This window comes from Haematobia irritans, chromosome 3, assembly GCF_050003625.1.
Source record: "Haematobia irritans isolate KBUSLIRL chromosome 3, ASM5000362v1, whole genome shotgun sequence".
Lineage (NCBI taxonomy): Eukaryota > Metazoa > Arthropoda > Insecta > Diptera > Muscidae > Haematobia > Haematobia irritans.
This window is the reverse complement of record NC_134399.1, coordinates 17,852,323-17,866,880: the sequence shown is the minus strand read 5'-3', so window position 1 is coordinate 17,866,880 and position 14,558 is coordinate 17,852,323. Positions and strand designations below refer to the sequence as shown.

The window sequence follows — 14,558 nt, the reverse complement described above, 5'->3', positions numbered from 1 at the left end:
TCCTATGCGGGTTTTAAGAAATTTCAAAAAACAAAACTTTGAACTCGTTTCCTGTAAAACTCATTTTTTAGACTTAGCGTACTTTGGAATGTATACATAGATGTGATAACAATATTTTGATATCGTGTTTATCTACCTTATAAACAAAATATTTTTTTGTGTCTTTGACCAAAAATATTATACACCCTTTATCTTTATCTATGTTAAATATAAATATAATAATGACTGTTAAATGTCAATAAAACACCTGGCTGTCATAATTTTTTGTGTGAGGCCAACCAGAATTATTCTCAAGTGAACTTTGATTGTCAGACACAGTGGTGGTGTGATTTCACTTTGCAACTCTTTTTAAGTTTAAAATGAGAAAACACAACAACAACACAAAATACTTACTGTATATATGTGTAAATATTTACATTTTCAATAACCATGCTCTCAACCAGTAACCACAACAATTATGTCAAATATTTTACATGCATTTGTTTTTATAGGAAATTATTTACAGTTCATCTTCAGATAACATAAACTGTGGGGGTTATCTGAATATGATGCTGGCTGCCTTGGTGCTCTTTTGATAAGCGGGGGGATTGAGTCTCACATCTAAAATAAAAAGGCAATATGGATTTTATTCTTGTGTACCATCCATCATCTTGGCGATTTTTTCTTGATGTCCCCCGCTCTCTTTGTGCTTCGTATGTCAACAACTACACGTATACTGTGTTCATAAAATTCTTATCGGTTATTTTTGCATTTTGTTTTTGTTATTTTCGTTTGTGTCATAAATGTGTGTTGACAGCACTGAAGCATAGAGTAAATGAAATCTGTGACAGCAAATAGACATTTGTTCCAACTCATTGACGTCAGTAACCTTTTATGGTGGGGGGTTCGAATCGCAATAACGGAAATTAGAATTTTGACAATGGATTATTGTATATAAGAAAAATCTGCGAGAAACGCAAATATTGATAATGTTTTTTTTTTTATTTTTATATTTTTGTACTCTTTTTTATTTTTTTTAATGATATATGTATATATGGCATAAAAATTGGCACGTTTTAAATGGACTACTTGCGACCTTGTGACCTATAATTGAGGGGGGAAAATGTTGATAATAGAATATATGTGCCATGGAATTTAAACATGGTTTACCTCCAACTGATAAAGTGGAGCAAACATAAGTATAGGGGTTAAGTCCAAACCAAGAGGTCCTGCTCCGATTGAAGGACCATAGAAATAAAATTTTGATAAAATTCCCTAAGAAATGAAATTTTGACAAAATTTCCTTTACGAAAATGAAATTTTGACGAAATTTCCTATAGAAATGAAATTTTGACAAAATTTTCTATAGAAATTAAATTTTAACAAAATTTCCTATAGATATTAAATTTTGACAAAATTTCCTATAGAAATGAAATTTTGACAAAATTTCCTATAGAAATGAAATTTTGACAAAATTTCCCATAGGAAAATGAAATTTTGACGCATTTCCTATAGAAATGAAATTTTAACAAAATTTTTCTATAGAAATAAAAATTTGACAAAATTTTCTATAGAAATGGAATTTTGACAAAAGACATTAATTTTTCACAACCCTTTACTCAGGAAAATGAAATTTTGGTAAAATTTGCAATAAAAATGAAATTTTGACAACATTTCTTATAGAAATGAAATTTGGCAAGATGTCTTGAATAAATGAAATTTGGAGAAAATGTTCTATAGGTTAGGTTAGGTTAGGTATAGTGGCAGCCCGATGTATCAGGCTCACTAAGACTATTCAGTCCATTGTGGTACCGCATTGGTGAACTTCTCTCTTATCACTGAGTGCTGCTCGATTCCAGGTAAAGCTCAATGACAAGGGACCTCCTTTTTATAGCCGAGTCCGAACGGCGTTCCACATTGCAGTGATACCACTTAGAGAAGCTTTGAAACCCTCAGAAATGTCACCAGCATTACTGAGGTGGGATAATCCACCCCTGAAAAACTTTTTTGTGTTCGGTCGAAGCAGAAATAAAATTCCCCATAGGAAACTGAAATTTTGACAAAATTTCCTATAGAAATAATATTTTGACAAAATTTCCCATAGAAATTAAATTTTTGACAAAATTTCCTAAAAATTTAATTTTTGAGAAAATTTTCTATAGAAATGAAAGTTTAACAAAATTTCCTATAGAAATAAAATTTTGACAAAATTTCTTATAAAAATGAAATTTTCACAAAATTTCCTATAGACAGGACATTTTGAGAAAATTTTCTACAGAAATAAAATGTTGAGAAAATTTCCTATAGAAATGCAATTTTGACAAAATTTCCTATAGAAATGAAATTTTAACAAAACTTCTTATTGAAATGAAATTTTGACAAAATTTCCTATAGAAATGAAATTTTGACAAAATTTCATGTAGAAATGAAATTTTGACAAAATTTCCCATAGAAATGAAATTTTGGCAAAAACTTCCTATAGAAATGAAATAGTGACAAGATATCTTAAATAAAGGAAATTTTGACAAGATTTCTTAAATAAATGAAATATTGACAAAATTTCTTATAGAAATGAAATTTTGAGAAAATTTCCTATAGAAATGAAAATTTGAGAAAATTTCCTATAGAAATAAAATTTTGACAAAATTTCCTGTAGAAATAAAATTTTGACAAAATTTCCTAAAAAATTAAATTTTCACAAAATTTCCTATGGACATGAAGTTTTAAGAAAAATTCCTAAAGAAATAAAATGTTGAGAAAATTTCCTATAGACATGCAATTTTAAGAAAAATTCCTACAGAAATAAAATTCCCCATAGGAAACTGAAATTTTGACAAAATTTTAACAAAATTTTCTACAGAAATAAATTTTTGACAAAATTTCCTATATAAATAAAATAGTGACAAGATTTCTTAAATAAAGGAAATTGTGTCAAGATTTCTTAAGTAAATTAAATTTTGACAAAATTTCCTATAGAAATGATATTTTGACAAAATTTCCCATAGAAATTAAATTTTTGACGAAATTTCCTAAAAATTTAATTTTTGAGAAAATTTTCTATAGTGAAAGTTTAACAAAATTTCCTATAGAAATAAAATTTTGACAAAATTTCTTATAAAAATGAAATATTGACAAAATTTCTTATAGAAATGAAATTTTGAGAAAATTCCTATAGAAATGAAAATTTGAGAAAATTTTCTATAGAAATAAAATTTTGACAAAATTTCCTATAGAAATAAAATTTTGACAAAATTTCCTAAAAAATTAAATTTTCACAAAATTTCCTATAGACATGAAATTTTAAGAAAAAATCCTACAGAAATAAAATGTTGAGAAAATTTCCTATACAAATGAAATTTTTGACAAAATTTCCTATAGAAATGAAATTTTAACAAAATTTTTTATTGAAATGAAATTTTGACAAAATTTCCTAAAGAAATGAAATTTTAACAAAATTTTCTATAGAAATAAAATTTTGACAAAATTTCCTATATAAATAAAATTTTGACAAAAATTCCTATATAAATAAAATAGTGACAAGGTATCTTAAATAAAGAAAATTGTGACAAGATTTCTAAAATAAATGAAATTTTGACAAAATTTCTTATAGAAATGATATTTTGAGAAAATTTCCTATAGAAATGAAATTTTGAGAAATGAAATTATAGAAATGAAATTTTGACAAAATTTCCCATAAATTTTCCCTATAAAAATTAAATTTTTGAGGAAATTTCCTATAGAAATGAAAGTTTAACAAAATTTCCTATAGAAATTAAATTTTGACAAAATTTCTTATAAAAATGAAATTTTAACAAAATTTCCTATAGAAATAAAATTTTGAAAACATTTTTAGAGTAATGAGATATTGACAACATTTCCTATAGAAATTAAATTTCAGCAAAATTTCCTATTAAAATTAGTTTTGACAAAATTTCCTATAGGAATGAATTTTGACAAAATTTCCTATAGAAAAGAAATTTTGAAAGAATTTTCTGTAGATATGAAATTGCGACAAAATTTCCTATAGAACTGAAATTTTAACAAAACTTCTTATTGAAATGAAATTTTGACAAAATTTCCTATAGAAATGAAATTTTAAAAATTTTCCTATAGAAATGAAATTTTGACAAAATTTCCTACAGAAATGAAATTTTGACAAAATTTCCTATAGAAATGAAATAGTGACAAGATATCATAAAATTAAGGAAATTTTGACAAGATTTCATAAATAAATGAAATTTTAACAAAATTTCCTACAGAAATGATATTTTGAGAAAATTCCTATAGAAATGAAAATTTGAGAAAATTTCCTATAGAAATAAAATTTTGACAAAATTTCCTATAGAAATAAAATTTTGACAAAATTTCCTAAAAAATTAAATTTTCACAAAATTTCCTATAGACATGAAATTTTAAGAAAAAATCCTACAGAAATAAAATGTTGAGAAAATTTCCTATAGAAATGAAATTTTTGACAAAATTTCCTATAGAAATGAAATTTTAACAAAATTTTTTATTGAAATGAAATTTTGACAAAATTTCCTAAAGAAATGAAATTTTAACAAAATTTTCTATAGAAATAAAATTTTGACAAAATTTCCTATATAAATAAAATTTTGACAAAAATTCCTATATAAATAAAATAGTGACAAGATATCTTAAATAAAGAAAATTGTGACAAGATTTCTTAAATAAATGAAATTTTGACAAAATTTCTTATAGAAATGATATTTTGAGAAAATTTCCTATAGAAATGAAATTTTGACAAAATTTCCCATAGATTTTCCCTATAAAAATTAAATTTTTGAGAAAATTTCCTATAGAAATGAAAGTTTAACAAAATTTCCTATAGAAATAAAATTTTGACAAAATTTCTTATAAAAATGAAATTTTAACAAAATTTCCTATAGAAAAAAAATTTTGAAAAAATTTTTAGAGTAATGAGATATTGACAACATTTCTTATAGAAATTAAATTTCAGCAAAATTTCCTATAGAAATTAGTTTTGACAAAATTTCCTATAGGAATGAATTTTGACAAAATTTCCTATAGAAAAGAAATTTTGAAAGAATTTTCTATAGATATGAAATTGCGACAAAATTTCCTATAGAAATGAAATTTTAACAAAACTTCTTATTGAAATGAAATTTTCACAAAATTTCTTATAAAAATGAAATTTTCACAAAATTTGAAATTTTCTCCAAAATTTGTTGAGAAAATTTCCTACAGAAATGAAATTTTGACAAAATTTCCTATAGAAATGAAATTTTAACAAAATTTCTTCCAGACATGAAATTTTCAAAAAAATTCCTATAGAAATCAAATTTTGACAAAATTTGATTTTAAATCTAAAATTGTTTGCAAAGTCATAGCATTACCTTTGTTCTGTGCTGTTACAGTATCAAAAAATTATCTCATTCCAGACTCAAAATGTATTAAGAAACAAATCATACAATTTTATTAAGTTATGTACTCTATAATGGCCATTTCAATGTTGTGAAAGAGTAATATTAAAATTATATTTGAACTCGACTGAGAATTCATTTCATATCAGTTTCATTTCAGAAAGAAAAATTGGAGAACTCAGTACTTTAGAAAAAAAACACTAAAGTTTACCTATTTCTATCTTAAGATTTTTTTTTTCAAATATCAAATAGATATAAATGAATACAGTATTTTTTAATTATTATTTATTAATGCTATTTATCTTATCTAGATATATACATTATTTAAGGCATTATTCTAAATAATTAATGTTATTTACCCATTGGCAAATCCATATTCAAACAGTATTCATGTATATCTCATAACTATTAATTATGAATTTGAAGTTTGAAACAAATTTGAATTCACATTGAATTCAAATATTGGCATAGTTTTTTAAGGAAAATTGTTGGCATATTGCATAACTAAATCCAGAATTTCTACAAGATTCCAATTAGTATGGATTTGAAATAGGCTTGAATTCATGTTGTCTTCAAGTCCTGATTGCATATTTCGAAGAAAATTTATGGAAATCATATCGCATATATAAATCTAAAATTTTTACGATACAGTCTATTAGTATACATCACAGATCATTTCGAATTGTAAACCACCCATCTTACGAAAATTTATGATAACATCCTGGGTACCTTAACATAATATCCACCGCCTCCCCTTATGCCATTTTTACATTAAGATAGACCCTAAAGGTGACATTTGCTTGACATATGTGATGTGTGGATGTAGTTTCATGAATGGAATTTAAAGAATAATAAATATACTACATAGATCGACTAACAGACAGACAAACAGACAAATGGATATACGTATTTATTAATAGATAATACATCGGTGCATTAATTTTTCAAAAAAAAAAAAAAAAAAAACAAAACAAAAAATCCCCAAGAATTCATGTGCATTTCCCGCCAATCAAAAAAAAAAATGGGAAAAATATTTGTCCGTGTGTAAATGAACTTTTCCACAATCCAGTCTAGCCTATCTTCATCTCACAATGTGCACATATTATTTTCAGAGAAAAAAGCTAATTTTAAAAATGTTCCCACCTCATTAATACGCTCAGTAAATTATGTGACAAACATTTGTTTAATTTATTTCAAATGTTTTTTGCTCAGCGTTGAGGATTTTATGACGCTAAAATTAGGGGAAGTAATTTTGACGAAGTCTTCAGTTTTATATCGATGTCCTCATTCCAGAGTACGCTAAGTCGACTTAGCATTTTTTGATGGAGTTCGTTGTTTTTTATTCGGATTGATGGGAATTGCAAAAGTCAAAAGTTGGAATTTATGGGACACTTCTATCAAAGGTTATGGTTAATATTGTACGTAGCCTGTGACTAAAGTTTTAAAAATTTCCAATTCAAAAAGGGATTGGAATAGTAAAGTTTTGTCAAAATTTCATTTCTATGGGAAATTTTGTCAAAATTCCATTTCTATAGTAAAATTTTTAAAAATTTCATTCTTTTAGGAAATATTGTCAAAATTTAATTTCTATAGGAAATTTTGTCAAAATTTAATTTCTTTAAGAAATTTTATCAAGATTTCATTTCTATAGGAATTTTTCTGAAAATTTCATTTCCATAGGAAATTTTTTTCAAAATTTCATTTCTATGGAAAATTTTATCAAAATTTCATTTCTAAAGTAAATTTTGTCAAAATTTCACTTCTTTAGGAAATTTTGTCGAAATTTCACATCTTTAGGAAATTTTGTCGAAATGTAATTTTTGTAGAAAATTTTGTCAAATTGCATGTCTATTGGAAATTTCAACAAAATTTCATTTTTATGGGAAATTTAGTCAATATTTCATTTCTGTCTAAAATGTTGTCAAAATTTTATTTCTATAGGAAATTTTGTCAAAATTTTATTTTTAATAAAAAAGTTTATCTAAATTTCATGCCATGGGGGATTTTCTCAAAATTTCGTTCTTATAGAAAATGTTTTCAAGAACAACATTTCTATAAGATATGTTGTCAAAATTTCATTCCTTAAAGACATTTCTCAAAATTTAATTTCTATTAGAAAATAACATATCGTCGAAATCTCATTTTTATAGGATTTTTTTCCGGGATTTCATTTCTATAGGAAATGTTGTCAAAATTTCATCACTATATTGGAAATTGTTCAAAAAATGTCGAAATTTCATTTCTATAGGAAATTTTGTCGAAATTTTATTTCTATAGGAAATTTTGTCAAAATAACATTTCTACAGGAAATTTTGTCAAAAATTTAATTTCCATAGGAAATTTTGTCAAAATTTGATTTCCAAGAATATTTCCTGTTTATAGTACCTTTCTTTACTACATGAAAATTTTCTATAAAAATATTTAAAATAATAAACAATTGCCTTTTTGTTTTCCCTTTTGCGTAAGAATATTTCCTGCATATTTATTGTAGTGAAAAAATACAAAGTATACAAATAAATATAAATTTTCTTTGATTTTTCTTTTTTAAACTTAAAAAAAAAAACAAATGAAGAAAAGAAAATATTTTCTTATGAAAATAAAGAAAACAAAGACGAATCAATAACAATGAGATTTCTTAGCAAATATATGCTATGTTCCGGGCAGATGTAGGTCTACATAGCTGACTGACTGCCTTGTAGCTATGTTTTGTCTAGCGTAGACCAGACAAAAAAAAAATGGGAATTGTGAAAATTTCAAAAAAGAAAATTAAATTCTTTTGGAAACCATGCGAAGGATTAATTTGTCAGGTTATACAACAAAGGGCCTTTTTGAGTTTTATACATGACAGCAACGATTTTGATGGTGGTTTAGAGGTTTTGGTATTATCTTGAAGAGGCCTCACCCTACGTAAAATGGAATCAAAGTACACTCTTGCTGAAAATCCCCAAAATATTTTTCCAGTCTATTATTTTTGTGCCTTGCATCTTTTTTCCCCAAACCAGGCCTTAAAATCTCTTTATTACTTCTATTCATCCATGTTGCCATAAATATTGCATTTGACACTTCTGGCTTAGGGATATATACACATTCATTATTTGTCTGACCTAATAGACAATAAATATTTGTCCACACCCAGTTGTAATCCACTATTGGTGGTGACACCAAAATGTATTCCAAAAAGATTATTGTAGGTGGTGATTCTTATCTTCTGTAAACGGTGATGAATTCTTAAAAAAAATAGAAATTGGTCAATGTCTGCTGTAGCATCCCAGCGGGAAATGGAAGCGACGTGGAATCGATGATGGAAGTGCTGTCCGGGTAGCTATAAGGCCTGGGCGATGCATTACGTGTTCATTTCAAAATAACATTGGATTGGATTGGAAACCAAGGCCTTGCCTCTCGCTTCTATTCGTATGCCTTCTAGAGGTGGTGTCGTCGATGCCATGTTATCAGGCCTTCATACTAAGTACAAAAATCATGCCTTCCAAAGAAGGCCCTCAAAAAGGCCTGGACAGGAAGGCATAAAAGAAAGCGTGTAAAAATAAATATTTTGAAGGCAAGGTTGTCTATGAACTGAATATTTGCCCTCATGCCTTTTACGTTAGAATTTAATTTGACTTACTTTTCCTATACAGTTTATCTTATTTTTGTGATTTTAATATTTACCTCATGTGTATTTTTATTTTTCTGCTCCGTCGGGATTTGAACCGGGGTCCTCGTTGTTGGTAGTCCTACACTCATCCACTGGCCTACGACACATTTATGTGATGTGGGCGCCAAAAGGTAAACATAAGCTACACGTGAAGTCATTCCGCGTTCCCTTCTGTTGGAAGTGAATGTATAATGGGTATCGGGTCTTTTATATGTTACAGAGAATGTATTCTAGAAGGCCAAAGTTAGGAGTAACTAGACATAAACAAATTAATAGCTTGGCAGGCAACAAAGAATGAGTATGGGATCATTGGTGGGTTCGAACAGATTCTAGCCTAGGCAAAGTTATAGATTTTTGTTATTATTAATTTAATTATTAATTATTTAGAAAGATTTATGTTTATTTATTTAACCGCACTAAATATAAAAATAAGTAAATACGGCCGTCAGGCAGGGCGAGTCTTATGGACTAGCCACCATGTATTACGAAGAAAGTTCTACTAAAGACAAGGTATCTTAAAACCTCTTAACATTGCCTTAATGTACATGGAGGTAGATTAAATACCTATATAAGTTAAATCAGTTCTTGATCAGTTAACATAAAATTTCCTATTTCGATTGGATCGTACCAATCAAAATACCATCCGACCTACATAAATAGTAGCTACTTGTACAAAGTATCCCATCGAACAGTGGGGTATTTGACCCCCAAACTGGTATTAATTCAAGGGAACAATTTTCAAAGAGATCATGTTAGGTATATATATAGCACCCGTATATATAATCGGTCGATTTGAGTTTATATCCCATATTACTCAGCCAATTTTTTGAAATTTTGAACAAACTTTTTTTTGAGTGACAAGCACTTTTACTATGTTTAGTTAGTTATATATATACCTCCCCATATGTACAGGGTGGCTGATATGTAATACAACAAGTGCTATACTTTTTAATTTTTTTTATACCCACCACCATAGAATGGTGACGGGGGTATAATAAGTTTGTCATTCCGTTTGTAACACATCGAAATATCGATTTCCGACTATATAAAGTATAACCATGACCGTCTGTCCGTCTGGCTGACTGTCTGTTGTAATCACGCTACAGTCTTCAATAATGAAGCAATCATGCTGAAATTTTGCACAAGCTCGTCTTTTGTCTGCAGGCAGGTCAAGCTCGAAGATGGGCAATATCGGTCCAGGTTTTGATATAGTCCCCATATAAAACGACCTCCCGATTTGGGGTCTTGGGCTTATAGAAATCGTAGTTTTTATCCAATTTGCCTGAAATTGGAAATCTACAGGTATTTTAGAACCATAAATAGGCGTGCCGAAAATGGTGAGTATTGGTCCATGTTTTGGTATAGCCCCCATATAGACCGATTTCCTGATTTTACTTCTTGGGCTTCTAGAATCCGAAGTTTTTATCCAATTTGCCTGAAATTGGAAATCTGGAGGTATTTTTGGACCATAAAGAGGTATGCCAAAAATGGTGAGCATCGGTCAATGTTTTGGTATGGTCCCCATATAAACCGACCTCCCGATTTGGGGTTTTGGGCTTATAGAAATCGTAGTTTTTATCCAATTTGCCTGAAATTGGAAATCTAGAGGTATTTTAGGACCATAAATATGCGTGCCGAAAATGGTGAGTATCGGTCTATGTTTTGGTATATCCCCCATATAGACCAATCTCTTGATTTTACTTCTTGGACTTATAGAAACGGTATTTTTTTCCAATTTGCCTGAAATTGGAAATCTAGAAGTATTTTATGACAATAAAGAGGTGTGCCGAAAAGGGCGTATATTGGTTCATGTTTCGGTATATCCCCAATAATAACCGATCTCCGGATTTTATTTCTTGGGATTATAAAAACCGTAGTTTTTATCCAATTTGTATGAAATTCGAAATCTAGAATTATTTTTGGATCATAAAGAGATACGCTGTAAATGGTGAGTATCGGTCAGTGTTGCAGTATAGTCCCCATAAGAACGATTTCCCGATTTAACTCCTTGGGTTTCTAAAAACCGTAGTTTTTATCCGATTTGCCTGAAATTTCACTTCTTGAGGGTATAGAAGGCGCACCGCTCATGAAAATTGCTTGAAACTCAATGTAAAGTTTCCAGATTTTACTTCTCGGCTGAAAATCTACAGATTTAAGATTTCAAATCAAAACGTTATTTTATAATTTTCTTGCACACTTACAAGAGATGTTAATGATTCCTCTTAAACAAAAATGGTTCTTACAAATCCAGAATCTGATATAGTCTTCATAAGTAAAATCTTTAAATTTATCTCCGGGAAGTGTATTGGTTGAACTGCTCTGCTTGATTTGTCCTCAAACCCCCCTGAAATTTCAAAGGAAACCCTAATATTTGATTCATGGTGGTGGGTGTTTAAGATTTAAGATAAAATTGCACTTATACAAAAAAAACATAATTGAAAAAAGTTTATAATCTTAAATTAAAATCTATTTTATTTAAATTTAGTACACGAATCTTTGAAATGTGCGAGCCTCTATCAAAGTTATAGGACCATAAAGTGAGGCCAATTTCACTTAATATAAAGAAGAAAAAAAAATGTATTAAAGATAAAAAAGAACTTCGAAATAGGCTAATACTTATTTGGAGGATTTTGCATTTTTGGTTAAAAATTTATTTGAAAATAAGAAAACATTTGTTGCATTAAAATGTATTTTACAATTTGGATTTTTATTCGTAATTTATTTATAGCTGTATACCTGTGTTGATATATCGCAAATCGTGAACGAAAAAAATATATATGAGACCTGTATCCTAGCTTTAAATTCACAGAGCCTAGATCTAGAGCTAGTTAGCTACCAAAAAAGTTACTTTATATTAAAAAAAACAATATCTCAGATTCAATAACGAAATCCTTAAGGAAAGGTCAAAAGATTTGAAGTCAAATAAATTTTTCTGTGTGTATGCTCTCACAACAACATTACAAAACTGTATTATAACAACAACAACTAATATAGAAGACAAATAGAAATATTACGATCAAAACAAACGTATAAAGTAAAACCAATGGAAAATATGTGGGTAAATTGATCTACAACTAACTACATATATGTCCAACTTAATCCCAAAAAACGAAAATTTGAAGACATCGCCAGAAGCGCTGTTTCGAATACAAAACGTCACTTTTCTACTGCTTTTTTATGTTCCTATGGTGGAGGGTATAAAGATATATTCTATTTTAAATACACTGGAAGGCGGGGAGGGATACTAATTTCCATATTTCTGGCAAATGGATGAGAATAGCGCATTACATGCTCTAGAACTAAAATTAAGAACTATATCTAAATATGAATCATCTTGCGAAATAACAGCAAATTCTAGTTTTGAGGCAAATCTGTTAAAAATATTGATACAAATGTTTGTTTGATGATTATATAAAAAATTGAATTTTCGTTCTTATAACAACAATTTAGGTCCTTCTTTTTCCAATTCCCAAAGAAGGCACAGAATAATGTTTGCGGGCATTTTATAGAAAGGAAGTGCAAGGCATTTTAGCATGCATGATAGGAGAAGGCATATGGGAAGGTGTTAAGGATCCCAAAATCATGGGTTAAGAAGGCATGATTTTTGAGGTACTTCGCAATTTTCCCGCTGGGATTTTAAGGGGGATATGTCAAATAAACACACACACACATATTCAGAAAGTCCAGCTGTAAAAGCTCTTCATAAGCCTATTCACCACTGTGGTATCATAATGTACTCACTAGTCTAAGTGAGCCTGACACATCGGGCTGCCACTTAACCTAAGCCTATTATGTATGTGTTTGTGAAGGGTTAAAGTATCATGCAGTCATAACTCCTTTTGTTGACAAATACAGATGGGAAAGGCATACGCAAGTTTTTTAATAAAATAAAATAAATAAATTTATATGAAAAATAAAAATAAAACAAAACAAAATAAAATAAAAAAGAACAAGATAAAATAAAATAAAAAAAATAAAATAAAATAAAATAAAATAAAATAAAATAAAATAAAACAAAATAAAATTAAATTAAATAAAATTAATATTTTTCCTAAATAATGTCATCCCATGTTGATTACAATTATCATGATAATATAAATAATTGTTTTTTTTTTTGCAAATTCTTCTGTTACATTGTAAAAGAATTTTCAAATGAATCGTGACTATATTTTCCATATCAGCTGATAAGAAAACAAACGATTATACTTTTTATTACAAAAAAAAAAAAATAATGCTGAAAGGGAGAATTCTACTCCCTTTACAATCAATGGTCATTGCCTGTCTAAATGAATGGCTGCTTAATTTGGCCCGCCGTCTTATCAAATATTTTGTCTAGGCTAGTAGCATTGAAGGTGTTACTTGTTTACGGTTGTTGTTGCAGCAAAACAATTATATAATTTATTTAAATTGCAAATTATTGTTTATAGTCATATTCACACATGCATATGAAAATTTTATAACATATATGAGAGGAATTCGTTTTTAATCTCGCTGCTGCTAATGTAAAATCTTTTTTCTGGTCTTCTGTTACATTGTAAAAGAATTTTCAAATGAATCGTTACTATATTTTCCATATCAGCTGATAAGGAAACAAACGATTTTACTTAAATTTTTTTCACAAAAAAACAAAAAAAACAAAAACTACTGAAAGGGCAAAATTCTATTCCATTTACAATCAATGGTCATTGACTGTCTAAATGAATGGCTGCCTAATTTTGCCCGCTGTCTTATCAAATATTTTGTCTAGGCTAGTAGCATTGAAGGTGTTACTTGTTTACGATTGTTGTTGCAGCAAAAAAAATTATATAATTTATTTAAATTGCAAATTATTGTTTATAGTCATATTCAAACACATATGCATACAAAAATTTTTTATATGAGAGGAATTCGTTTTTAATCTCGCTGCTGCTAATGCAAAATCTTTTTTCTGCAAATGCTTGGTTTCTCTCTCTCAGTGTCGTTGACACTGAGCTGATGTTACTGTGCTGTTAACGTTGCTCTAGGTTTGCGTTACTGTTGTTTTCACTCTTCATGTTCTCTGTAACTACAGTTGTGTTCAAAATTATACGAGTGATCCATATCAAATGGGTAATAGTTATAAGAGAAACTTATATAATATTAGGGAAGATTTTAATAATGAATATTTTATTAATTTTTTCTACATTGAAAAATTGATCTATTTATAAATAGATAAATATATTTGTTCCCGAAATTGAGATATTTTTAGGGTCTCCATAATTAGATATTTATAGGGTCTTGGAGGTACTTGGTGAAAAAAAGTCCGTAGTTAAACTAACGCTAATTATAACATATTTTATTGCAAAAAAAATTATTACATTTTATTAGTTTTTGCGAAAATTTCTACAGTATATTTATGTTACTTACTGTATGGTATGTATTTAATTTTATTAATTTTTTTTCCATGAGAGGGTGAAATTTTCCCGATTTTAATAACACTTTGTGGAAATCTCAAAGTCTTTTTGAGACCATTAACCCTTTCACTGCCGAAATAAACCTAATGG

General features: G+C 28.1%; 1 protein-coding gene across 1 annotated transcript in view; it reads left to right on the top strand.

The window, feature by feature from the left end:
- The window catches only part of LOC142230228 (uncharacterized), a 218,566-nt gene that overhangs the window by 37,475 nt on the left and 166,533 nt on the right, over positions 1-14,558 (top strand). The window lies entirely within an intron of this gene.